Below are 27,572 nucleotides of genomic sequence, written 5' to 3' on the forward strand. Positions count from 1 at the left end.
TGTGGGTCGTCATATTCTGAACCATTTGCAACAGCTACTTATTCACTGATTCCTAAGAAGAAACAGACAAACAAAATTGTTAGTGTTGCGAATAAAACTGAATCCAGAAATTAATAGATACAGACCTGGTTGGCCTGATTTACATATTAAACACCTCCTAACACCTGTGTCAGATGTTTTACACTTTGGCGAGCAAGTATACAGTGCTGTATTTGGGAACATGAATAGCAGACTATTGACATATCCACTGAGCTCCACTGGGTGCAGATTTGTCCTGCAGCATTGGGTAGTACTCTATGAGACACTTTGCCATAGCAGTAAGTTCACAGCTGCATGGGTACTGGAAGGCATCCCCAGCTGCTGTGAATGGAAATCATGCTTGTCACTGTATTTCTGATTAATCAACAGCAAAGTTCTTTGGAAAGGGTGTAGTCTTTTCCTTGTCCCACACGCTGCTTTTCAGAAAAGATGTTTCTCAAATGCTCCATCTCTGTGTCTGTGTATAAGACATACTGAGAGCTTAGAAGCTGTACAGTTTTACTGATACCATGCTGGTCTCTTTGCTTTGGAGAATGGTGGCTGGATGGAGAGGGATGAGGCCTAAGACAGGGGCTAAAAACATAGGTCCCAGAGGACTACGCAGGTCTTATTCTTTACCCTGTATATGAGAAACATATATTTAATGGCAATTATAAGGAAATAGCACTGACTGTAAGAACAAGGGAACATCAAAAAAATACAGTTTAAAATATATAATGTTCAAGAAATTATTTTTTGATAACAAAACATAATTTATGGTTATATTAAATGTTGTCCCATGTGAAAATTTGTCAAAAATGTGATTACTCCAAATGGTTCTCCTTCTGAAAAAGTGCTCTGGCCCAAAAAAGAGGTCACGTAAATCCTCCTTAGAGAGGCTGGGCAGCATGTCTGTGGTTATATTAGCAGCTGAAAACCCATTTACTCATACAGTAATTGATCAAGCAACTTATTATTTTCAACAACTTCAATATTCAACTCATTTAAAAGTGAAGCTTTATAGTAATGCACATCATTATAATATCCAACATTATAATACATTCTTATCCAACTTTTCTTAAGATGACTTTTACATAACTTTGACATCAATGAATAAAAGTAGTACGATATGTCATGAAATGCAAAAGCACTAAAACTAAACATTTCACCCAAGCGACCCCTTCAGTAATGTCTCCAGGTATGTACAAGCACTAAAGTCAAATATTTCACAAAAGCATACCACAAAATACAAGGAAAGACATTACGTCTTACAACCTTCTCATCTGAAACAGAAAAAAAATTGTCACTTGTTTGCGGTATGGGAATGGCCCAGTAAACAACTCTGTACTTGCTTTTCAAATGTAGAAAACCTGCCCCGTCAGCTCAAAAGTTGAGCTGGATTTCTCGAGTTATTGCAGTTATTTATTGTTACCAGTCAACTTTACCAATTAGCACCTATGTGGGCCCAGTGGTGTAGCTAGAGTTTGTGCTGCCTGGGGTGGTTTTTTGAGTTTGCCACCCCTCACAAAATAAAACAGACCTTCTGTGTTGATTTTTCCAATCATACCTGTCAGTCCACAAACATTTAAAACAAAGAGAAGCCAAATGCTCTGGACTTGGCAGAATGCTCCACAGCTGGCCATAAATGAACCCACTGTTCTGCATTGAACAGCTTTGGCTCTACTAGGCAGCTTTTGATTGGTTCATATGCTGCAATTACTGCCAATCAGCATTGGGCCTCCCAGAACAGCCCCTCCTGCGACAACCCCCTACCCCTCCAAAGCAGCCCTAGCCATTCCAGTGTTCATGACTTGGCTATTTCTCTCCAATTACCATAAACATTGTTCAAACCTGTTACGTACTGCTTTCTTATTTACTTCTACAATGATTACAGATATTGAAATAAAATAGCACAAACACAGATAGCCATTTGCTAAACAAACAATACAGTCTCACAATGACAATAGACTTAGCATGACCAGTAAACTTCTATGCCTTGAAACTCATTAAACTGACATTTAATCTCACATTCAAAGAAAATGCATCTGGCCAATGGAGGATCCCATTTACCTTTGGCTGTTTTTAAACCATAGGCTCCTTGCACATATTTTTAGGGCCATGCAAACATGTATGTGTTCTTTGAATCACCTTCCTGACTGTATTATATCTTTTGTATAATACAGCAGCACTTGTTAGAATGTGTTTTAAATTTGTAGTTTTGAACATTCTTTCAGTAAGCAATGAAACAAAATGTATGAACCAATAATGACAAACCTGTTCACTTCAGAAAATTTCAAATATAAAAGGACGCTCAGACATCTGTCATTACAATCCACCAATATCAGTCAATAAGCACAATCTCTGCAGACGTAAAAATCATCTGAATAATTCCACATTAAAAAGAACCATAAGAGGTTGCTACTGGCAAAGAACTTTACATTTCAGTGTTTCATCTGCAAATTCAATGCCTGCTAACCTTTAAGAATTAAACTGCTGATATTACATTAAAAAAAATTGGTAAGCTGGTAATATCGTAATATGGAGTGACTGACAAATTCATAGTTAGGCATCTTATACAAAGGAGGGCACACTCAGGAGTGCAGAACCATAACCCCCTTAAAATGCAGCAAGTAGTCAAAAGGCATAATGTGGGAGAAGAGCCCACAGCTTTCTGCATTAAAGACAAGTATATTCCCTGCCGTGCTACTAATGCTTTCAAATACTTTAGCACAATAGTAGTGATATAATTTGCTAAACAACAGTTGCACATTGTAAACAGATACCATATAAGCAGCACTAAACTTCTCTTCCCCTGAAGTTCTCACCTCCTTGTAAAATGCACTTGGCACTCAACCTTATCTCTCAACTATGTAGCACAAGACATTTGAAAAAGCCAAAATTTATGGGGGGGAACAAAGGCCCAAAACCAGGGAAACATCTGAAATTACTTTTATTCTAGCAACATTCTAAGATTATACAAGGTTTTTTATTACCATGCATTTCCTGAAAGTGTCAATACTGTATAAGCTAACAAAGTTGTGACTAGACAGAATCTATAGGCAGAGAAATGCAACAAATTCAACCATTAGCCTTCTACATTTACAGTTCCCCAGATTTACTATTCCTCTATGCAGGACTAGATTAGTCCTGCACGGAGGTGGACATTTAGGATCAGGATGGCAGCGAGCCATGCATAGTAATGAGGTGCACTGCCTGAGCTCCTAATCTTACATGGAGTGTGTAAGAGTGCAGGTGGCATGTCTGAGAGCAGAGCTCTCAGAATATACATGCCCGTGCAATGAAAAACAGTAGAAAGGGGTAAGAAATGAGCGAGACCGCTCATAAGTGTCCACATATCCCCACCAACATTCCCCCTCATTTACAACAGCAAGTAATCACCAATAAAATGAACAAACCCTTAATTTATTATTTTAAAATCCAATTAAACCTAACCATAGGTGCGCAGGTGTGCACATCGCTTAGCTACGGTTAATTCAGCTTAAATGGCTGAAGAGGATAACAAGGAAGATATATAGAAATGAAGCAGCATAGTAATAGTTTAGTGGGAAGAGCATTCGCCTTACAAGCAGCCATTCCAGGTTTGAGTCCCACTGCACCACATTCCATTTTCCATGGCAAAGCATGTTATGACTAATATTTATGTTGCATAACCCACTAAATAACATATATTTATGAACTGGAGTACTGCAGTAAATGCACATGTGAGGTGTCAGTGTCATAATGAATAAAGCACTAGTAAGCAGGTTTAAGCACCAATAAGCAGGAGTAAGCATATTTAAGCACTAGTAAGCAAGTTTAACCCCATTTGTGCAGGGGTAAGTAATGTGCACACAGGTTAAGCAATTTTCAAGCTAACTCTCTGTAAGCATATGCAGCTGAAGGTTAGCATTGCTTACCCTTGTGCAAACCCGCTTACAACTGCTCTAAAGTGCCTTAATCACTCTGTATCCAATGGCCCTTGTTCTGCCCAGCAACAAAATAAACAGCCATGCAGGTCTCGAATCCAGGACCCTATACATCATAGTCACAGTAGTTAACCACCAAGCCAACACAGAACTACAGAAAAATGAGGTATCAGCAAATGTCCATACCATAGTAAAACCAAACTGAACTTGTGAAAGGAATCATTATACAGACATACATGCCTTAACCAAATACATAACATAAATACGTGAACTGGAGTACAGCAGTAAGGCCAGAAGTCAGGTGTAATTGTAATAGAGTGTCAAAGTTCCAAATAAAACACAAGGACCCAATACAGTGTACGTACACATGAATCATAGATACCAGGCATACATATAAGGTGTAATGAATAATAACTCAATGCCATAAAGGAATTATAATGCAAAGTCTAATGTAAGCAATGCTAAGCATTGCACAGGCCAGCTTAGGAGGTGTAAGCAATGTGTAGGCCAGATAACTCAATGTGCCCAGTGTTATCTCCCTTTAAACAATGCCAACACTAGGTAAGCAGGTTTGCCCATAGCCTAGCCTTTTCAAAACCAGCCAATCATGGAAAAGTGCAGGAAACTGCCCCTACTTAAACCCAAGAGGTGGAATACAACTCATAACTGGTTGTAGCTTCCCTTTGCAGTCACAATGGCAGTAAGGGGAGAAGGTGTGCACTTTCGGGCACAGCGTTGGTACATACAGGAGTCCAAAATCATGGCAGAACTCCTTGTCAAAGACCATGATCAGAGACTGCTGCAGGGCCAGTAGCAGGGCTTCCAATATAAGGCAGAGGCCTGGGACTGTCTCGCTGGTGACCTCACCAGTGCCACTGGCATACCCCAAACTGGTGAGCAGGTCAGGCATCACTATGCAGACCTGAAGTGGCGTAAGGGGGTCCTCTTGGAGGAGTGGATCAAAGAGGCTAGAGTGGCAGGGGATGTTCCAGTTGTGTGTATCACCCCACTATGTGTGTAATAATTGCCACCTCAGATATATCATGGATAGGTATGGCTAAATATTCCTCTTATGTCCCCCACAGCTGCAATGGAGTGGGTAGCAAACCAGGAGGTCCACATCAGTCACCTGGCGAGGTTGCTTCACGAGGCAGGTCAGTAATACACATGCACTTACTGTCATAGGAAATAAAACTAAAAGTAGTAATAAATTAATTGCCTGTATAAAACGTATATTGTTCAAGGCAAATACTGCATACACTAGTGAATATGACAAGAAGAGTCTCATATCGTTTGTATGTCAATAAACGTGTAATAGTCTGACAATAAAGGTCTAATTGCTGGACTGCATGTGTATGCTATGGTATCATATGGTAATGTAGATTCACAATCATGTAATAGTACTGTTGTATTAAGCACTGTTACCCACACCACGCACCATAAATTGAATGTGTAGGAATGCCTGTATATGACAGGTGTAATCCCCAGAGGCCATTTAGTACAACTGGGAGACACATAGACAGTAAACAGGGAAAATGCAGACAACAAAACCCAAATAGCACATGCAACTGAGATGTGAACTGTTGTTTTCTTAGCACACACAGTCATGGTTCGAATTCTGCCAGTGATAGTACTCTGCATACAGAATCATACCCCACAACTGTACAGATATGTCCAGAATGTCCAGTAAAGTAGCCCATATCTGTTGCCTATCAACCTGTCCCCCTGGAGAATCAGTGGGATGATTCCAGATGAATAGGCAGCAAACAGGAAATACAACTGATTGCCACACATCTATGAGAACAGAGCTGGCACACTAGCAACTCCCCAATACCTTATGAGACTAAGAAGCCACGTATGTCCCATCTACACCCCAACTTGTGAAGCTGTGGTCAGAGTGTGTACAGTAACAGAGTGAGATGTATGTGCATAATAGTAATGTGGAATCTAGTACTGTGTGTGGGAACATTCAGGTAATGATAATAAACATTTCTCCCACAGGTCTGTCAGATACCAACACTGTGCCCAGAAATACAAGAATGATACCCAGTACTGGTACTGTTTACATTGGTATTGCATGGCAGTGCGACTGATGCAGTTGCTGTGAATAATGAGGTATTACATATTACTGTTGCCCACACTGTCCTACAACATATAACTGTCTAGGAAATCTGTATAAGAGTGTTGTAATATAAGGTCATAATGCAAACGCACAGGGGATTAATAACACAGAAAGCAGATAGGAGATACACAGCAATATCTATATAGCAGACATAACTGTGATGGACAGTATGTTTAAGTTGTAGCAGACACAGCCATGGTCTGAATCCTGGAAGTGGAAGTAGGCTGCATACAGCATCATACCCCACAACTGTACAGATGAGGCCAGAATGTCCAGTATATGGGCCCATATCTGCTGCCGGTCCCCCTGGTAAGTCTGTGGGATGATCCCAGATGTTTAGCCAGCAAACAGGGAATACAAGTGATTGTCAAACATGTATGAGAACAAACTTGTCACTGTAGCAACTCCCAAAACTGTTAGGAGAGTAATAAGCCAAGTATGTCCTATCTTCACCCCCATGTTGTCAAGCTGTGACCAGAGTGTGTACAGTAACAGAGTGAGATGTATGTGCATAATACTAATGTGCAATCTGGAAGTTTGTGTGGCAACAGTCAGGTAGTGCTAACAAACATTGCTCTCACATGCACATCGAATACAGACACTGTGCTGAGAAATAAAGACCATAATAACCTCTATTGGTACTGTTCACTCTGGTAATGTAGGGAACTGTGAGTGTTCCAGTTTCTCTGAATAATAATGTATCACTGATCACTGTCACCCACACTGTGCTACATAATATAACTGTAGGAAAGCATGTATATGTGTGTGTCAGGTTACTAAACGTTGAAGAGGGCAATATTCTAGATATGTCCCAGCACACCTGCATGTGGTCAACACATGGCCAGAGTTTGTACAGAAAGTGTTGGATAGCTACGTGTACAACATCAGCCCTGAATCTGTGAGTATGTGTAGAAACAGGTAGTTAGTGTTAACAAACATTCCCTCCACAGGAATACCAGGTAAGATGTGTATATTGCAGGTAAAACCAGTTCATGTATAATGATGATGACAGCCATATGACTGTCCAAACTAAGGCTATAGGGTAGTGTAGTAAGACTTGTATAATACAGATAACAGCACTGACTAGGAGAGTAATGTGGACTACAGGAATATACTAGTTGCTAATTGACATCACCCCCCCACCATATTTCCAACAATAATTAACATACCCACCCCAACTGGTATGTAATGACACCTATGTTCTGATAATGTCCATTTTTGTGATAAATATATTAATTGCTCCCATGCATGTGCTATAATGAAATATTCCAACATTGGTGGCATGGTGCTATCAGTGTACTTGCATGCTGTTCTTATTACCACTGTGTTCCCATATATGCATGTGCTCTGTATGCTATGCAACTGTTCTGCATTTGGTGTCTGGGTTAATGGGAATATCTATGCATGCTGTTATACCTAACCCACATATGATGATGAAATCTAAACACTATAGCACGTTTGGGAAGGCCGGTCCCAGCGGAACCATCTGTCCCACCTCAGCTGGCCATGGCACCAGGCACCAACATGTCTGAGGTCCAACCCAGGACCTCCCTGTCCATTGGTCCTGCACCACCTTTGGGTGGAACCACCTCAGGGGATGGGACTCACCCCCCCTGGGAGTGGGCATGGACAGGAACCTGTCACCCATCACCAGGTTGGGGTCATGGTGTGTAGAGAGCTCAACCAGCAGCTTGGTGATCTTCTATGGCAGCTCGAGGGCCGTGTGTCATAACTAGAGTGTCAGTCTCGCTCTGCAACTCAGCCCCCAGTACAGCCACCATTGAGGCTGTGAAGGTGCAGTGGTGACTGCCCATGGGTGGGGACCTCAGTCCCACTGTTTCCACTAGGGGGCTCATGGGCTTCCAATTTCCCAACACTTCTCCCCAGCAAGGGATTTACCCCCCACATGTATCATATACCTCCCCTGTATGTGTCTTGTTTGTCTTGCTGTTAACCTACCCAACCTACCTCCCCAAATATACCTACTTCCCCACCCCAACATCCCACTCTCACCTGAAAAATAAAAGGGGAATCTATGTGATGTGACTTATAACTGCATACTGCTGTAGTGTGATAAACTAGTTAGGTAGGAGTTCCAATCCCAGACATGGCAACTGTGTCTGTGTGTGTGTGTGTGTGTGTGTGTGTGTGTGTGTGTGTGTGTGTGTGTGTCTGTGTAGAGAGCAATGCTTTTTAGGGTAGTCACACTCCCTACAATTCAAATGCTCTATTTTGGTAAGGCTGCTGTTGTCATCCACCAAGAAATACATCTCTGGGAAGATTGCAGCCCAGTAATCTCAGTAGCACATCCCATAACTGCATACCGCTGTACTGTGATAAAATAGTTAGGTAGGAGTTCTAATCCCAGACTTGGTAAGTCTGTGTGTGTCTGTCTGTCTCTGTCTGTGTAGAGTGCAATGCTTTGTAGGGCAGTCACACTCCCTACAATTCAAATGCTCTACTTTGGTAAAGCTGCTGATGTCATCCAGCTAGAAATACATCTCTGGGAAGGTTGCAGCCCAGTAATCACAGAAGTGTGTCCCATAACTGTGTAGCGCTGTAGTGTGATAAAATAGTTAGGTAGGAGTTCTAATCCCAGACTTGGCAATTGTGTCTGTGTGTGTGTAGGGAGCAATGCATTTTAGGCTAGTCACACTCAATACAATCCGAATGCCCTACTTTGGCAATCCTGCTGATGTCATTCATTGTGAAATACACCTTTGGGGAAGGGGCACTCCCGTAATCCCCATGGTGCATCCTATAACAGTATCATGCTGTAGTGTGAAATAGAACTCTGATAGATAGAACAACACAGATAAATAGAACAACATATATGTCCACATGCACCGTTAATGGGGTTGAGAGTCCCCAATCAATGTACGTCTTGTATGAATAGGTATACCCCCCCAGCCAAACACGTCCGCCCTGCAATTCACTACCAAGTGTTGCAGATCCCATAACCAGGACCTGACAAGACATGGGCATCCCTAGGATACATATACAGAGACACATATATGCAGATACAGATATACATATATGTATATATATATATATATATATATATATATATATATATATATATATATATATATATATATATATAGCTACACATACACATGCAGAGATATGTATAGTAAGATACATATGTAGTAGGTACAGACAATATGGAACAGCCACTATTCCTACAGTTACCACCTTAGCAACTGGAGACTGTATGAGCCACCCATACAAATGACAATCATTGCCTGCAACATATACCCACAGAGAAATCAAAGGATATAACACCACACGCAGGTTTGCGTAAATGGGAAAGCTTTATTTGTGTACTATTACATTTGTATATGCCATGTGGTATAGTTGTTTAGACACAGACATCCACATAAACTGAGTAATGCAACTGTGAAACAGTTATACTTACACAGTAGTCTGGAAAAGTTAACAAATGTTGCTCTCCAGGCCAAGGCCATTAAGTAGTACAATAGTAAAGACAGACTGGGCCACAGGATACCAAGCAATCAACAGTAAGTAATGCAGATGTATAGTTCAGCAGCCTCTATCTACACCCTGTAAACAATCCCTAGTGGGTAAAGACCTCAGTTGACACAGTGGGATGTAACTGTTACATAACAAGGCACAACTGACACCATCACAAGCACACAGACAAACAGAACAGTCTGTATGGCAGGAGTCAGTAGGTCTGCATTTAACCAAGGTGGATTGTATGGTAATGTACATCCATATTCCTTAAGGCAGCTCACCCCTGATGGTCTTCAGGACTTTGGGCTTTCAGGATTCTGTAGCGCTCCCATATACATATACATATATGTATATATAGATATACATATATGCATAGATAGATATATGTATATATAGCTATATATGTATGCACATCCTATGTGTACAGATATGTCTAGTTATGTTGGTATATATGTAGATATCAGTAATTATATGTGCATACATATATATTCTGATATACCTACTACTGTCAATATATATGTAGATATCCATACGTATATGTGCATATGTATCTCTATCTGTATATATGTAGACATATATTACTCAGTATATGTATATATCTGGGTGTTTATTTGTATAGCTATGTACATATACATATCCATCTATGTATGTCGATATGTATATGTGTATGTCTATTTAGATATCTGGATAATCATATGTACATATAGCCTCACCATATGTCCTGAACATGGAGTGTAGCTCTGTCTCAGACCCTATAGTCCCAACTTTGTGGTGCAAGGGGATGTCAGGTATTTATAGTAGGTATATTTGTAGACTATTGCTACTGTAATAGGGAGTGTCTTCACAGACATGGTGTGTGTGGGAAGTCACATCTGATTTTAACATGTGCGGCATTGACTACTGACAAACATCCGAAGGACATCATAGTACAGTACCACGGCTAGCATGTAATGCTCCTGTGGACTACAGCAGGGATAATTGCCAATATATGTGGACAGTCTAACACACTCTGGACAGTCCAGAGGTATACACATAAACCCTTAGTGTAAGACATGCGGACCAATCCTGACAATGTTGATGTTAACAGCCATGTAGATGGGTATAACACCTAACTACTGGTATGCATGTGCCCCCATAGGTTATGCATTCACACATCCCTGCCTGTCCTGCCACATACTAACCACTAGTACAGAGGTGCCATGGCCACATACTACCCACTAGATATTGACATACATCTGTACAGCATCCCACTGCTCTGTCTGACATATATGACTGTTACGGTGGCCCGGCAGCAGTACATCTGGCAAGTATCTGGACATTACATCTCACTGGGTAAGTACACTAAGCTGCTAGGCATGTAACAAAGCACTGTGCAGGCTACAGGCAGACCGGCTCAATACTGGCCTACATTTCCTATTAGGGAATGCACATGTACCTGCATATATAGCAGGCTCTACAGGCATGCCTCAGCACAGAGTAACATACACCTGTGTGAAAGCGCATAACCACAGCCAATATAAACACAGCCACAGTCACATATGGTATGCTAGCGTATTATTACAGTATATGGATTATCTGTTCAACACCAACCTCATATGTGCCACTCACACACTAACCCTACATATACTGGGCAACAACACAGTGTGCTCTGGTGCCTGTCTGTGGTATGGGACATGTGCATGTATGGCCCTACAAATATGTCAGCCAATAGGGTAACATACAGTTGAGCAGCATGTAACATCAGATAGAACAGGACCAAGAACAATGACGTCTACCACAGTCTGTACACAGGCCAAGTTACATATTAACAATACACACACAGCCGACAATCTGCATAATTACACAGACCTCAGTACTGTACACACAACCACAGAATGCCCAGGTTATGTCATCAAATATAACCCTTACTATACATAACATGTGTAGCAGTCTGATATTTCACTGGCTTGTTATCAGATATGATGTCACTAATTATGGTGTACAGCACATATGCACCCCTTACTGCATGACATATGTATAATGATTGACAGAGTTGTGGCTGGAGGCACATACACAGGGCCAATATTGACATGCTGCTGTGATAACCTCATACATTTACTGTTGTAACTGGGTTTGTTGCAACATATGTCCTATGAGGGATATGAAGTCAGTAACTCTCATGGCTGTCACCATCTACAGACTGCAATCCTCACACTACCTTCTGCAGTTCACAGATAGGTGCTCTGTGGGAACACCTGACACAAAAGGCACCACGCACTGGCCAGTCTGCAGATGACCCTACAGATGGGTGTTCCGTCATAACCATAGCACTGATGTGGCAGGTATGAAAACATGTAGGGCAGCCATATCCACACACACCCTGTTAAACCAACATTACTCCAAATGCAGTATAGCAGCACTTACAGTCTGTAGTCAGGTCAGGCACATCCCCCTCCCATGTGTTGGCCTGTTTCCACAAGGTATGTTGTTAGAAGTAAATCCCCAATCCATCTGATATGCTGTTGGCCAAAAAACAGATCGAGTTCCTGCTCACAGTGAATGAAAGGTCCAACATCAACATGATGCTCCGAAATATTGGTGTGTGTTTCCATGCAATTGGCTATGGGAATGTTACCACAGCTGTTCCACATGCAATCAGCTAGAGGAGGGCTGCAATTCATGCAGAGGCCATCAGCTGATCCTGAGCATCACTTAAAATGCACATGCTGCTGCCTAAAATTTCTCCAAAGCCAACTTCATGCTTCTTAAGACAGAAGTGGTGAACCTCATGACACCCATGCAGATGGACAATACAGTTACAACTGCTCAATCCTACACAAATGCACTCTATAAGCACTTACACGAGTGCATGGATCATGCTATCCCAAACAGAACCAAGATGCTATCCTCCAAAAAAGGAAGCCAATCTGGTGGTCCCCTGCCATAAACAAACTGTACAACAGAAGGAAGAAACTGTTTCAAAAGAGAGTAAAATCCCATGAGTGGAGGAGCTCCCTGGTCAGCCTCAGTAAGAAGCTGAGATCCCTTATAAGATCCTCCAAAGCTAGCTATGAAAACAAAATCACCACTAATTCTAAGGACAACCACAAAGCATTCTATAGCTATGTCAAGAATCTCAATGGCAACACCCAGATCTGCTCTGAGTTACAGCACAAAGGCACAGAAATTACAAAACCAACTGATATTGCCAACATCCTGGCAGATAGATTCAGTGCTAACTTTACCCCCTCTCACCCCCAAAAGGGCCCATATCTATACAGGAAGAATGCAGAGTCCCTGTAATCACAACTACACAGGTAAAAGCTGCACTCTCTAAAGCCAAAAACACAGCATCCATGGGACCGGACAACATCCCAGGCTGCGTTTTACATGAACTTCAGAATGAACCAGCTCTCTACTTAAGCACCATGTTCAATAATAGCCTCGCATCAGGCTTTGTGCCCACTGAATGGTGCACAGCAACACTTATCCCACTCCACAAAGGGGGAGTCACTACTGATCCCGGGAACTATCGACCTATTAGCCTGACGAGCCTGGTCTGCAAGGCCATGGAATGTATCAACATGGAACTCATAAACAAAGATATTGGTAACCTCCAAACTCTGGATCCCACCCAGTTTGGGTTTGGGAAAGGCAGATCATACCTCCTGAACCTGATCGACTTCTTTGAGGCAGTCATCAAAGCCGTAGATGAGGGTAAGGTGGTTCACACAGCCTATCTTGACCTCGCCAAGGCTTTCAGCACCCTCCCCCATTGTGGAATTATAACTAAACTCACTAAACTAGGTAAATATCCCTACGTCACAAGATGGGTTGCCAACTGGCTCACTGACAGAACCCACACTGTAAAAGTTGCAGACTCCAAATCTGACCTCAAAGTAGTGACAAGTGAAGTACCACAGGGTTCCATCCTGGGACCTCTCCTGTTTGGTATCTACTTCTCTGAAGTACAGGCTAACACAGAAGGCCTCTGGCTAACAAAGTTCGCAGATGACTGCAAACTAGGAGCCATAGTCAAGTCCCCAAATGATGCGGACATCCTACAGAAGGGCCCCGCTGAGACAGATGCCTGGTGTCAGAGTCATGGCCTCAAGCTCAATGCCAAAAAGTGCAGTGTCATCCCCTTTGGTAAAAACTCTGTACCCATGAACTACCACATAGACAGCAATCTACTTAACACCGAATGTGTGATAAGAGACCTTGGGACCCAGGTGGACAGTAGTCTCTCCTTTGATAGTCACATCGCCCCAGTAGTCAGGAAGTCCTTCTACATGGCAAACCTCATCATAAAAGGGTTCTCATCCAGGAAAAAAGTGGTCATTGTTCCCCTCTACTCGACACTCATTAGACCCATTATAGAGTACAACACCCCTTTTGGAATGTACCTCACAAAACATCTGCAGCAGCTGGAAAGGCCACAGAAGTACCTCACAAAGAGGATTACTGGCCTCAAACAAATGCCCTACACTAACCACCTCAAAAAACTCCAGCTTTACTCCATAGCATATTGCCTACTCCGAGGTGATCTCTGCCTAACATATAAAGCTATGTCAAACCCAGAGCTGTTGGACATGCTACACCTAAAGAAATCCCAATCCCTCCAAGCTACACGCTCTAGGGGCCTAAACCTTGTCACCACAATAAACAGGACATGCTGGAGGGATAGATTCCTGTCCCAGAGACTTCCCATAGTCTGGAACAGGCTACCCATCTATGTCAAGCAAAGTTCTTCATTAGCACTCTTCAAGAAAAATCTTGATGAGTGGATGGGAAATAGGAAATACACCCCAGGGATCACTTCTGTGTCTCTGCTCGACAGTAGCACAGGAAAATAACTTTCTTGGGTGGTGTAAGCCAGGGAACCTTGTTGGCTAGGCTTACGTAGGCCCTTGGGCCGATAGCCTAGTACCTACATATGAACCTATGAACCCATGAACTTAAGCAATGCAGGTATAAGTCTCCACATCCACTAGAGAGGAAGTGAGAGAGGCAGACAGAGGCACAGAAAAGACAGGGAGGGGTGGGAGAGTAAAACTTAAGCATGTTTGTGTCACACACCTACCAGTACAGGGTATCAACCCCCTGGCGACTATGTAGTGCTATCACATGCTCATGCAGTTAGTGGATGCACCACATAGGTTACATGTTGGGGAGCCCTCAGAACATATATGTGATGGTGAGTGACATCTGCAACTGGGATATGGTAGCTATGTGGTAGGTGTAGTACATGTGCCTGTCCACATGAACAGGTGTCAGCGTCAACACAGCCACACTCTCACAGGGATGCACACACACTGACACACTTGGTAGGGCCAGGAATACAACTCATCACTAGTGGGATTGCCACAACACAGTACTGTGCAGGTATCACATGCACCACAGGGGTCATACGGAGGTTATATGTGCAAAGGGTATGTGGAGGTGTCTGACATCAGACAGCAAGGTTCAGTATGCCAATGAGGGTTGTAGTGATTGTGAATGTGGTCATATGCATCATACACCACACACAGACACAGGTACCAGTACTGACATGCATGGGTGCACTGCTTCACAGGTATGTTGTGGTCGATGGTGCCAGATGGCTATACAAGGCTAGGTGATGGATATAACTTGTCATTAGGCCACATGACAATGGTCTGCAATGTGGCTCAGGGGTGCAGTGTCTCGAGTTGTCCACACAGGTGGGTATTGTATTCACCATCCAGTCACCTGGGTGACTATTGTGTGTGGCCAATGCTGTGCATTGCTTGCCATGTATGTGTTTTTAGTCCATGATATGGACAGTGTCTGGGATGTGCACACCTCCCACATGCAAGTACAGTGACATGTGGAACTGTACCTGGGGTGTCTTGCCCATGTTGTGTACACAGAGTGTTATCAGATGTGCCAGTCCTGGCCTCATGTGGTGGGAACTGTTAATGGACAGCAGGCTGACCCTGCACCTACATTGATAGCATGATACTGGTATTCCCTGGTGTCAGTGGTATCTGTCCATACTGGGCTTGTGTTTCAGGCATGGTATGTCCTTTGTGGGTCACATTTGCTGGCACCACAGGTGATGCAGGTGTCCAGTGGGGAACATGGGTTAGGTGCACTGTCGGCATGTACATTCTTACTGGACTGATGTACAGGGTGCCATGCCCTCTGTAGTCCACTGCAATCACACCATGGTTTCTATCAGTGGGCAATATGCAGCGTACTACCAACATAGTGGCTGTTGCCTAGGCAAGTGTGTGTGTGTGTATGAGCCATGGGTTGAGAGTGTTCCCTGGGTAATGCAAGGGTTGTTAATGTTGTTCAGCTGGCATTGATGTCACATTTAGGGTTATGAATTTGCATCCCAGCCTCTCAGCTTTTTCACATCTGTTATCCCTGTACGGTGGAGATTGTGATATATACTTGGCCCACCATATAAGAAGTTTGCAAAACCCACTCCACATTGAGTCCAGTTGTTACACACTCACAACCACCTTCACACAGGATACAAATGACAAACACAAACACTCACAGACACACACACACACACACACACACACACACACACACACACACACACACACACACACACACACACACACACACACACACACACACACACACACACACACACACACCTGTCATGTCTGGGATTAGAACTCCTACCTAACTAGTATATTACACTACAGCACCACGGAGATTACTGGAGTACTCCTTCCCCAAAGGTGTATTTCGCAGTGAATTACATCAGCAGGATTGCCAAAGTAGGGCATTTGAATTATACTGAATGTGACTAGCCTAAAATGCATTGCTCCCTACACAGACATAGAAACACACACAAAATGTCCACAACTGCCATGTGTGGGAATAGAACCCCTACCAGAGTTCTATATCACACTACAGCATGATGCTGTTATAGGATGCACCACAGGGATTGCTGGAGTGCCCCTTCCCCAAAGGTATATTTCACAGTGAATCACATCAGCAGGATTGCCAAAGTAGGGCATTTGAATTGTACTGAGTGTGATGAGCCAAAAATGCATTGCTCCCTACACAGGCATAGAAACACACACAAAATGTCCACAATTGCCATGTGTGGGAATAGAACCCCTACCAGAGTTCTATTTCACACTACAGCATGATACTGTTATAGGATGCACCATGGGGATTACAGGAGTGCCCTTTCCCCAAAGGTGTATTTCACAATGAATGACATCAGCAGGATTGCCAAAGTAGGGCATTTGAATTGTATTGAGTGTGACTAGCCTAAAATGCATTGCTCCCTACACACACACACAGACACAATTGCCAAGTCTGGGATTAGAACTCCTACCTAACTATTTTATCACACTACAGCGCTACACAGTTATGGGACACACTTCTGCGATTACTGGGCTGCAACCTTCCCAGAGATGTATTTCTAGCTGGATGACATCAGCAGCTTTACCAAAGTAGAGCATTTGAATTGTAGGGAGTGTGACTGCCCTACAAAGCATTGCACTCTACACAGACAGAGACAGACAGACACACACAGACTTACCAAGTCTGGGATTAGAACTCCTACCTAACTATTTTATCACAGTACAGCGGTATGCAGTTATGGGATGTGCTACTGAGATTACTGGGCTGCAATCTTCCCAGAGATGTATTTCTTGGTGGATGACAACAGCAGCCTTACCAAAATAGAGCATTTGAATTGTAGGGAGGGTGACTACCCTAAAAAGCATTGCTCTCTACACAGACACACACACACACACACACACACACACACACACACACACACACACACACACACACACACACACAGACACAGTTGCCATGTCTGGGATTGGAACTCCTACCTAACTAGTTTATCACACTACAGCAGTATGCAGTTATAAGTCACATCACATAGATTACTGAGCTACCACTCTCCCAAAGATGTATTTCACAGTGGATGACCTCAGCAGGCTTGTCATAGTAGGGCTGTGAGGAGGACAGTGTGTGTGCATGGGGCATAACCCACTCATCTTGAGGTCAACACACCACATGCAGGCACAGACAGGGTCATATTTCACAGGTACGTGTATACAGCTACTAGATGACTACTTCCTTGTATAGTCATGTTGCACAGCTAGCACTTGCACCACATAGTCTGTAATGCTGACAGATACCAGTGGCTAGTATCTACAGTGAGTGACATTTGAACCTCATGCGGTTGTGGCCCTTTGGCTGTGTGCTGGGTGGGACAGGCCTGGATGGCTCCTTGTCACAGTCACCCTCTTCCACACATCTATGTACATCTACCTTTGGTTTATTATAGTGCATTGTTCTTAGTTATATGTCTGTATTCCTATCCAGTGTGTGTGCAAAGCATGACTGTGCATACTGAGAAGTGTCTGCACTAACATCTGTGACTGCCAGATATGTCTGGTCCACTGGTGTTTGCAGACATGGCCTTCATTTGTTTAAGTGTGTGAGCATGCCAAGTATGACCTTTCAGTATGTTGTTGACTGACATTGCCTTCATTTCTCTAAGTGTGTGAGCATGCCCAGTATGCCTGTCTGTATTGAATGTGTGGAGCAAGTTCATGTAGTTTGTACTGCAGTACAGACCTTTGTGTTGTACACCTGCAGGTAGCATAATGTTTCTGCAGTGTATCCGTTGATCATTTGGCATTGACTGTTACTACATTTCTACATAGGACGGGGGGGCACACCTGTCTATTTCTACATTTTTACACAGGATTGGGGGGCACACCTGACTATTACTACATTTCTACGTAGGATGGGGGGCACACCTGACTATTTCTACATGTCTACACAGGATTGGGGGGCACACCTGACTGTTATAACATTACTACATAGGATGTGGGCACAAGTGACAATTGTACACATTTGCTATGACTGTACGGGTATGTCAGGTACTCTATTTCATTCTGTATTCTAAGCTATCATGCTGACTAGAGGCATACCAGTGTACTACAGATCTTAGCTTTGATTTACCTACATATTAGTTTCTGACTTCCTACCCTTCAGAACTAATGTCCCACTGCCTGACATGCTGTGGTCTGTCTGTGTAGGCCAGGGGAGGGAGGTTACCCATAGGCATCATTCAGAGCCCATAGCACAGCCTTTATTTGTGCTTGTCTAAACCTGTCCTGCTGGCTGTGACTGTTGTTGGGTATGTGAACCCCACTGACTGGCATGTGTGAGTCACTTACCTTGTGGGTGTCCCAGTATTGAGGGTGGTGCTGAAGGGCTGCCTATATTGGATGCACATAGTACACTCCCTACACATGGTTGAGCACAGGAAGTGTCATGTTTGGCACCGATTTTACTGTATGTGAGAGTCAGAGAGAGGTGTTATTCCCTGGGTCCCTCCTGTGTCAGTGTATGTGCTATGCATTGGCTCTTTGCCAAGGCCAGGGCATACTGGGCACACCTCGTTCTGCCTACTAGGGCAGGCTCAGGTTGTTCCTCCTCTGATTCACTCTGTGCCTGTGCAGGCCTTGGCAATGGTGGAGGGCTGTGTGGCCCTGCCCTGTGCTGTTCCTGCTGCAGCTCTTTCTGCAGGATCATATTATGTAGCATGGCACATACGATGACAATTTGGGTACATGTAGCTGGTGAGTACTGCAAGGCTCCACCGGATGTATCCAGGCACTGGAACCATGACTTGAGCATCCCAAACACATGCTCTACTATAATTTTGGTCTGTGCATGTGCCTCATTATGGAGTTCTTGTTTGGGTGTGTGCATTTTTGATGGGTGTCATCAGCCATGGCTCCAGTGCGTATCCAGCATCCCCCACTAGGTGACCATGAGGGATGTCTCCACCTGCAAATCTCTGGTACAACTATGTCAGATGCCAGATGTGGGAATTGTGATAGCTTCCAGGGCAGCCAGCACACACATTCATTATTATGCCCTGGGCATCACACACGACCTGGCAGTTGATGGAGGGGAAGCCCTTGCTGTTGATGTAGACCCTACCCCACTCACAGGGTGATGCTTTGATGCATATGTGCATGCAGTCTATAGCACCCACTACCTCAGGGTATTCTTCTATGTGGTGGAACAGTTGTATATTGCTGGCCAACACCTCACAGGTGCTGGGGAAATATACGTGCTCACCGACATGTGCTAACATGGCATCCAGGAGCTGGTGGAGTACACTGGATGCTGATGCCTGTGAGATCCCCATCATATCCCAGTTGGCCTTTGGAAGGTACCTGTAAATAGTATTTTTAGACCTATACATACCTTGGTATCCACTGGGATGGGTTCCCCTCTGTTAGTTCTGTGTGTCAGGCATGGCTGGCACAGTTCAACAATTTGTTGTAGGAGGTCCCTGTCCACCCTATAGTTCTCCACTATCTCCAGCTCATATAGCCCCTGGTAGATTACTCTGGGTCTGTACACTCTTCTCCGTCTCCTCACTGTGGGTTGGTTGACAACATTCACATCATCACCACCCTCAGCCTCTTCCACAAGTTGTTGTATGATAGCTATTGCAGCCCCTATCATTTTGTTGCTTTGATTTTTAAAAGTTCCCCACTTGTTTACACCAGTGGTCTACAGTGTAAGAAAAACCAGAGAGGAAGGTGTTTGCATAGTTTATAGTAATGTTCTGGGCTGGGCTGGTCTGCTGCCTGTGCAATTGGCTGATTCTGATACATTTCACCTGCCAGCTATGCTAGTTCTCCTAGATTACCTTCCAACTGCTGTTTTCTCTTCCCATTGCCTTCCTGTTTAAGCCCAGGGGCGTGCCGCGCAAACACAGTGCTCAAATGTGCACAGAGCTGCTATTTCCTGAATTAACTTTTTTTAAACCTTTAAAACCTGGTGTGCAGCATGCACACCCACTTAGGCAATGTAAAGAGTGCTAGGCAGAGTCAGACACACACCCTTGCTTAGCTGTGCTTAGCTAGGAGCAAACCTGAGTCACAGGGCTCCAGTCTGCTTAAACTATACCTGACATCCACCCCCCATGATGTCAGCTAACTCCTAGGCTTGCACCAAGCTATTCCTACTTTTACACTGTTGGGACCTGACTAGCACGCTGGGGAAAATTGGGATTCACTATCATTCCCCTCATTTGCATAAGATTGCCTGCTAATGCATAGTTATATGTCTCACACTGAGCCTCCCCCCTTAGCAACCACTACTCACTGGCCATGTTGTCTTCTGCCTGCCATTGACTTTCATGGCAGAATAGTGATTTTAGTTAGAATGCTTATTTTAGGTTTATTTTATTATTTTCCCCCCGATCCCGTTTGCACGCCACTGCCCTACGCTTAAATAGCCAAGATCGGCTAAAAAATTAAAAGTTGATATTTTAATTTTTTTATGCTGTTTGCAATGCCAATGGCCTTATACTTGGCCATTGGCATGCTTCCTGACTGATATGCAGCCTTTATTTGGTGCTGTCACAGCTCCATTTTGGATTTTGCAGAAATGTACTCGGTTACTAACCGAGTACATTTCTGCAGATTGCACTAGTCCTGCACGGCCAGTTTCAAGATTCCTGGATCACACATTCACCTCATTTTCATAGATTTCTCCTGCAAATGGGGTGATTTGCATACAGGGGCTTAGTCCGTGCAGGACTCGTACAGCAGCGCTCATGCACGCCCCTGCAGGCTGTTCCTGGATCGCACAGCAGACATATTGCCTGCTAGACCTCCTGCACTAAGCCTGCATGCCGTGTAAGGCATGCAGAATCTGGGGGAGTGTCCTTACAATCAATACAGCCAACTACAACAGACCATTAATCTCACCATACCACAATGATTCATGTAGCCAAATCAACATTTAATAAGCCAAACCTGTAAATTGATAAAACATTTTATACTGTCTAGGGTTTATCTGCTAGGCAGGTTACTGTACAGACACAAAAAAAACAGTTAGGAAACTCACAAATATTCCAGAAATAATCCTAGATAGATGCAATCAAAAATAAACATTAAATGTAGAGCTAAACATCACTAAAGTACAGCTGAACACAAATACCTGCAATGTAAGTATTGTTAGTAGATTTAAAAAAATAAAAATACAATATTATATGTTAAATAAAGATAAAAAAATTAACTTAATTTGCTAAAGTATCCAAAAACTTACAATAAGCCACTGAAATAATGGCTCATACACACCACTAAGGCTTGCAGGAGACAGTAGAGCAGTTAAAAGTGAAAGAAAAGATGGCACCAAACATTGGCTGGGACAGTCTAAAGGTAGCAAGGCAGTATGGAAGTAAAGAAATGAAAGTACATGACGGGAATATGTACAAAAAGCCTAGGTACAGGAATACATACAGAAAGTGAAACCAGACTGCATCTATCAGCAGAATCCTATCATTGAAATGTAAGTAGAGTACAATAATCGGTATTTAGACTATTATAGAATATTTAGGAATGCCAAGGAAAGGATAAAAGGAAGAGAAATACAAGGTATTGAGCTGTAGTAAAAGGTAGGGTTTACTGCTTATCACAGAGTTAACACAAAGAAGTGAGGGGGTAAAAAGGAAGGAAGGAAATTTAAGGGGGGAACCAGTGTTTGCAAAGAAATAGAGATGAACAAGAAGGGTGATAGTACAGGTGGTGCCCCGTGAGGTGCAGAGAGCTTTACAAATAATGTATAGGTTACAGGAGAGTGATAAAATTAATTTCAAACATTTACTTTATATTGGTTCATTGAAGGTTGTGCATCAGGGCTGGTAACTCGGCACGTAAAAATCAACTACCAATCATTAGCGGACCAGAGTTCTGCTGTGGCGACCCCTAACTGGGAAAAGCCGAAAGATCCACACACACACTTTATATTGGTGTGCTACAGACTGCAGATTTAAAACACTGACCTAGGTGTAGATGTTACTTGAAATTCATGTTGAGTTTCTGGGACTCTATAACTTTATTTTGCTGTGCTGCAGACTGGAGATTTAAAGCACTGAGCTTGGTGTAGGTGTTACTTGAAATTCATGTTAGGTGATTTGCAGAGTTTTACAGCTTTATTTTGGTATGCTGCAGACCAGAGATTTAAAGCAGTGAGCTTAGTGTAGGTGTTACTTGAAATTCACATTGGGTGATTTGTAGACTTTTACCACTTTATTTTAGTATGCTGCAGACTGGAAATTGTATGTGTTACTTGAAATTCAGTTTAGGTGATTTGTAGAATTTTATAACCTTAATCTGCTAAAGTATCCAAAAACGTACAGCAAAACCAATGAAATAATGGCTCATACACATCAGTAAGGCTTGCAGGAGACAGTAGAGCAGTTAAAAGTGAAATAAAAAGATCATGGCTTATCAAGTGGTGGCCACACACCTTGCATAGGCCCCTGAGTTTGCAGATGCTGAAAAGCTGCTTGGTTTTACCTCTTATTACACAATTTGCAACAACAGCCAAACTTTTGTACACATCAAATACCATCTTGAGGATGTAATAGAATTGTACAACAGTTCAAATTATTTATAGTGCTTTCCCAGATATAAAGTCCCTCAATTTGTATTTAATGCTACTGAGGATATTTCACACACACACACACACACACACACACACACACACACACACACACACACACACACACACACACACACACACTATCAAAAATGCTTTTTCCCATTTTGGGGTCACAGTGTTCTGGTGATGTCACCGTCCAAGCCGCATGTTCTTCATGTCATTGAAATTGCAAGCAGTTGTATCCTTTACTGTCACAAACTGCATTGTTATTTGTGGAGATTAGAATATTGTATGCATTATTGTGCTGTTTAACAACTTTTCAACAAATGTTTTACTTTAAGTAGACATGTATATTTCTAAGGTTATCTTTGAATGGCTTGAAAGGTGACTATAACATGTTGTATTACTTCTGATTGTGTTCATATTGACCAGATGAATAGAGCACTTTATTTTTCAAATATCTTACATCAATAAAGGCTGATTGAACAGATAAGCCTGTCCTTAAAATACATGTGCTATTTGAATGTTTGCAATAAATTAATGAAGAGGTGAAAGAAAAATATTAATGAAATAAGAAATTCTGACTACAACAAACCAATTATGCATGCTTGAGCATGGTTATAAATCTTATACTTCTAGTTTTAAGCATTTATTTACTGAGAATAAGTAATACAATATCAGTAACAAGTTAAATAATCTTATTAAGACAATTAGCACAGGAAATCTTTGGCATTCACCACGGCTAGTTGAATCAAGACCATGACACGACTGGAGCGTAAAATGAGGCTTTAATAAAATAGTAAACGATAAGCACTTTCAGCTAAAATAGCCCTCTTCAGATCATAAAAATATTCTACATGAAAGCATTTTAAAACATTAAACATCCAATCAAATAAATTCAAATCTAAAAACATCCAATCAAAAATCCAAATATAAAAAAATACATTTCCTTATTCGATGCTATTGGCTGTAAAGCAACTAATCATAAACTAAGAAATAAACTAAAAAATAACAACAAATCAACTATCCTGCCTAATGAGAATAGTCAAACACAAGCTAATATTTAAAATAGAAAATTACTTTCTATGGACTTGCAAATCAACAAGTTATCTATGACCTATTCTAAACTAATAGGTCATAACGAAGGCTTTAACTTGTTGGACCACAGAATATTGTTCAGTTACATAATACAATACATACAAAAACTTCAAAGTTCCAGTCGTGAAAAATGGTGAAAATAAAAAGATATAAAACCCTGCATATAAAGCCAACATTATAATAATTGCAATGACAACAAGCCAATCATGAACAGGAATAGCTAGAGGGTTCCAATGAAAATTCACTTCCTATCTGAATACCAAGAAGTGATATATACTATGAACTACTGTCCAGTCTGCAACACTTTATGTAAATAACAAAGGAAACAAACTTTTCAAGACCAGACTATCATTGGTCGATCCATAGCCCGAACTACCAATCTGCTTACTTGAAAAAAGTTACAGAAACAATCCACCTGTCATAAGTAAGAATAACCAAGATGTTCCAATGATAATTCACTTCCTGAGTATATTTCAATAGATACATAGGGACGGCATATGTTTTGTATGCCCAATATGTAGTAATCAACCAATTATTTTTTACACTTATTTTTAACAGAAATGCAACTAATAGCTGGCGTAAAGTATATGCACTTAAAAAGCAATCCATAGTGCTCCATGCATATAACAAAAAGGAACAACCTTCTGTAAGCAATCTATCGTCCATTAGTCCATGGCCCAATCTACCAATCACAGACTGTTTTGTGAAGCAACAGCTAATCACCAACCTAAAATAAAATACAGCCAATGAAATGTTTCTTAGTGGAAGAAAGCTGTTGATGGGCCTCTGATAAATAGTTCAATAGAAATCATGAGCAATCACCAATATATCAATAAATACACAGAGATAACGTATGTTTTGTGTGCCCATTACAAATAAACAACCACTTAATGTATGATGAAAAATACATTCAATAACTGGTATAAAACATATACACTTAAGGGGCCATCTGCAGTGCTCCATACAAATAATAAGGGAAGTCAACCTCCTGTGGGCAGCCTATCGTATATCAATCCACAGTCAGATCTACCAGTCCCAGGCTGTTCTACAAAACAAAGGCTAATCACCAGCCTAGGATTAAATAAAACCAACAGAACGTTCGCACACCAACCCATTAATATGAAAAGCTGTCAGTGAGCCTCTGGCAAATTGTCAAATTAAAGCATGAGCATTGATCACTAAAACTCTATGAACAAAGATAGAAAAAGTCAAGCACAAATAGCTTCGAAAGACAACTAATGAAGCAAAGCAACATGCTTCTTATTCCAGTAAAAGATCAAAACACATATTACGAGAGTATAGACAGATTATTAGTCATCTGTTCTACAGAATAACAACACTATTTATTCACAAAGTATCAGTCATGATTACTGAGAAAACCAACTTTCACCGATAATGAAATCTATCAGAGTAAATTCGCTATGACAACAACCAAGCTTTTCAAATTAATAATGCATTTGCTGCATGTGTCATTCAGTATAAATTATATGACAAAATATATATATAAATGCAGTGCATGCACCGTTATGTCATAATTACAACATTAATTAATGACCATTGTCTTAGGTAACTAACCATATGCTGCTCGCTAGAGGGAGCAGCTAAAAAGAAATAGCCAAAACCTCTTGTTAATAGAGCTTAATACTAAAAGGTAAAGGTGATCAAAAATGATGTAAACTTCATATATTATTATTTGAACATGACATTATATCAAACTTTTAACTTAAAAAAATTTCTGAGAATAACATATAGCAACCATTACACATAAAAATGTATCTCTGGGAATATAAATCGGACCTCTCAGGGGCAGCCTATCTGCCGTCTTCCCATTATGAAACTGCCAATAACAGGCTACTCAATAAAGGAGTAGCCAATCTATGACATTGATCAAGAACTTACTCTACACCACAAATAAACACAAATCAGATGTCACTACATAATGATAGATAGAAACAATATCATGAATTCAACTTTATGTTAACCTCTTTGCTTTTAGTAAAGGTTTCAAGGGTATTACACTATTGAGGCCTGGATGGCAGTGTGCCCTCAAGTTAGTAATTCACTCGATCTCCTGAATTTGTAAAGTATATATCATGTTTGGATAAGATTAATATATTTCAATTGCAAGTATGCATGTATATAGTTTAACACATTTAAAATATGTGGGGGGCTCCACTCCCCACACCCCCGATGTGGGTGGGGCAGTGCCCTCAACACCCCCCCCCTACTATATATGCAAACTCCCGGGATGCACTACAGTGGAGATAAGGCCATATACCACTTTCGGTGAAATGTGTTTCGGTGAATTGTGTTTTCGGTGAATTGTGCTTTCGGTGAAAAGTGCACACTAATTTAACTTTTGGTGAAATGTGCATTCGATGAATATATATATATATATATATATATATATATATATATATATATATATATATATATATATATATATATATATATATATATATATATATATATATATATATATATATATATATATATATATATATATGTATATATATATATATATATATATATATATATATATATATATATATATATATATCAACCAAATGTGTTTTCGACCAAAGTAGACCCATATATATAAATACATATATATATGTATATATATATATATATATATATATATATATATATATATATATATATATATATATATATACATATATCCTAACTCCCATTTGCCTGACACCCATTTGCCTGAGACCAAATGACTGAAATTTAATTTGCCTGACACTTCATTTGCCCGACACTTCATTTGACTGACAAGTATTATTAGCAAGAAAATGGAATATGCTCCCTTCCCCACTGTAGTGCAACCCTGGAGTTAGAATATATAGTTAGGGGGGTGTGGGGGGCAAAGCCCCCCACTAACTTTTCTTTTACTAAGCAATATTACATCAAAAGTTAACAATATCATATGAAATGAAGTGCGGGGCTTTCCCCCCCACACCCCCCGTTGTGGGGGGCTGTGCCTCCCACCCCCCCCTAACTATATATTCTAACTCCAGGGTCGCACTACAGTGGGGGAGAGGAAACCAGAGCTCCTGGAGGAAACCCATGCAAATACAGGAAGGACATGCAGACTCCTTACAGAAGGCACCTCAGCCAAGAATCAAACTGGAGAACCTCTTCCTGTGAGGTGACAACACTAACTGCTGCTATAGTTTCATATGATTTATTTATGGCATTTGATAAAATCCCTCCAACTCAGATGAGGCTTAGTTTAGCATCTCAGTTAGACACCAGCACTTCAGGAATGTATATTCAGCATTCCTCTTCATGCTGTACTGTTAATGCTGAAACATAAATCCAAGTACCTGGTGTCAGGACAGAACCACAAATGCCTGATCTTCCTGGCATCAATGGCAAACACTATGCCCGATGAGCCATTAACAATGCTAAATTGTCTAGATGAAGAATGTCTGCTTGAAAAGAATGTATTATAATTGGTAATAATTTGATCAGAGCTCTACCCTGGTAACAAAAATGTAAATAAA

This window comes from Protopterus annectens, chromosome 1.part0 (assembly GCF_019279795.1).
Source record: "Protopterus annectens isolate FY-2018-M chromosome 1.part0, PAN1.0, whole genome shotgun sequence".
NCBI lineage: Eukaryota > Metazoa > Chordata > Ceratodontiformes > Protopteridae > Protopterus > Protopterus annectens.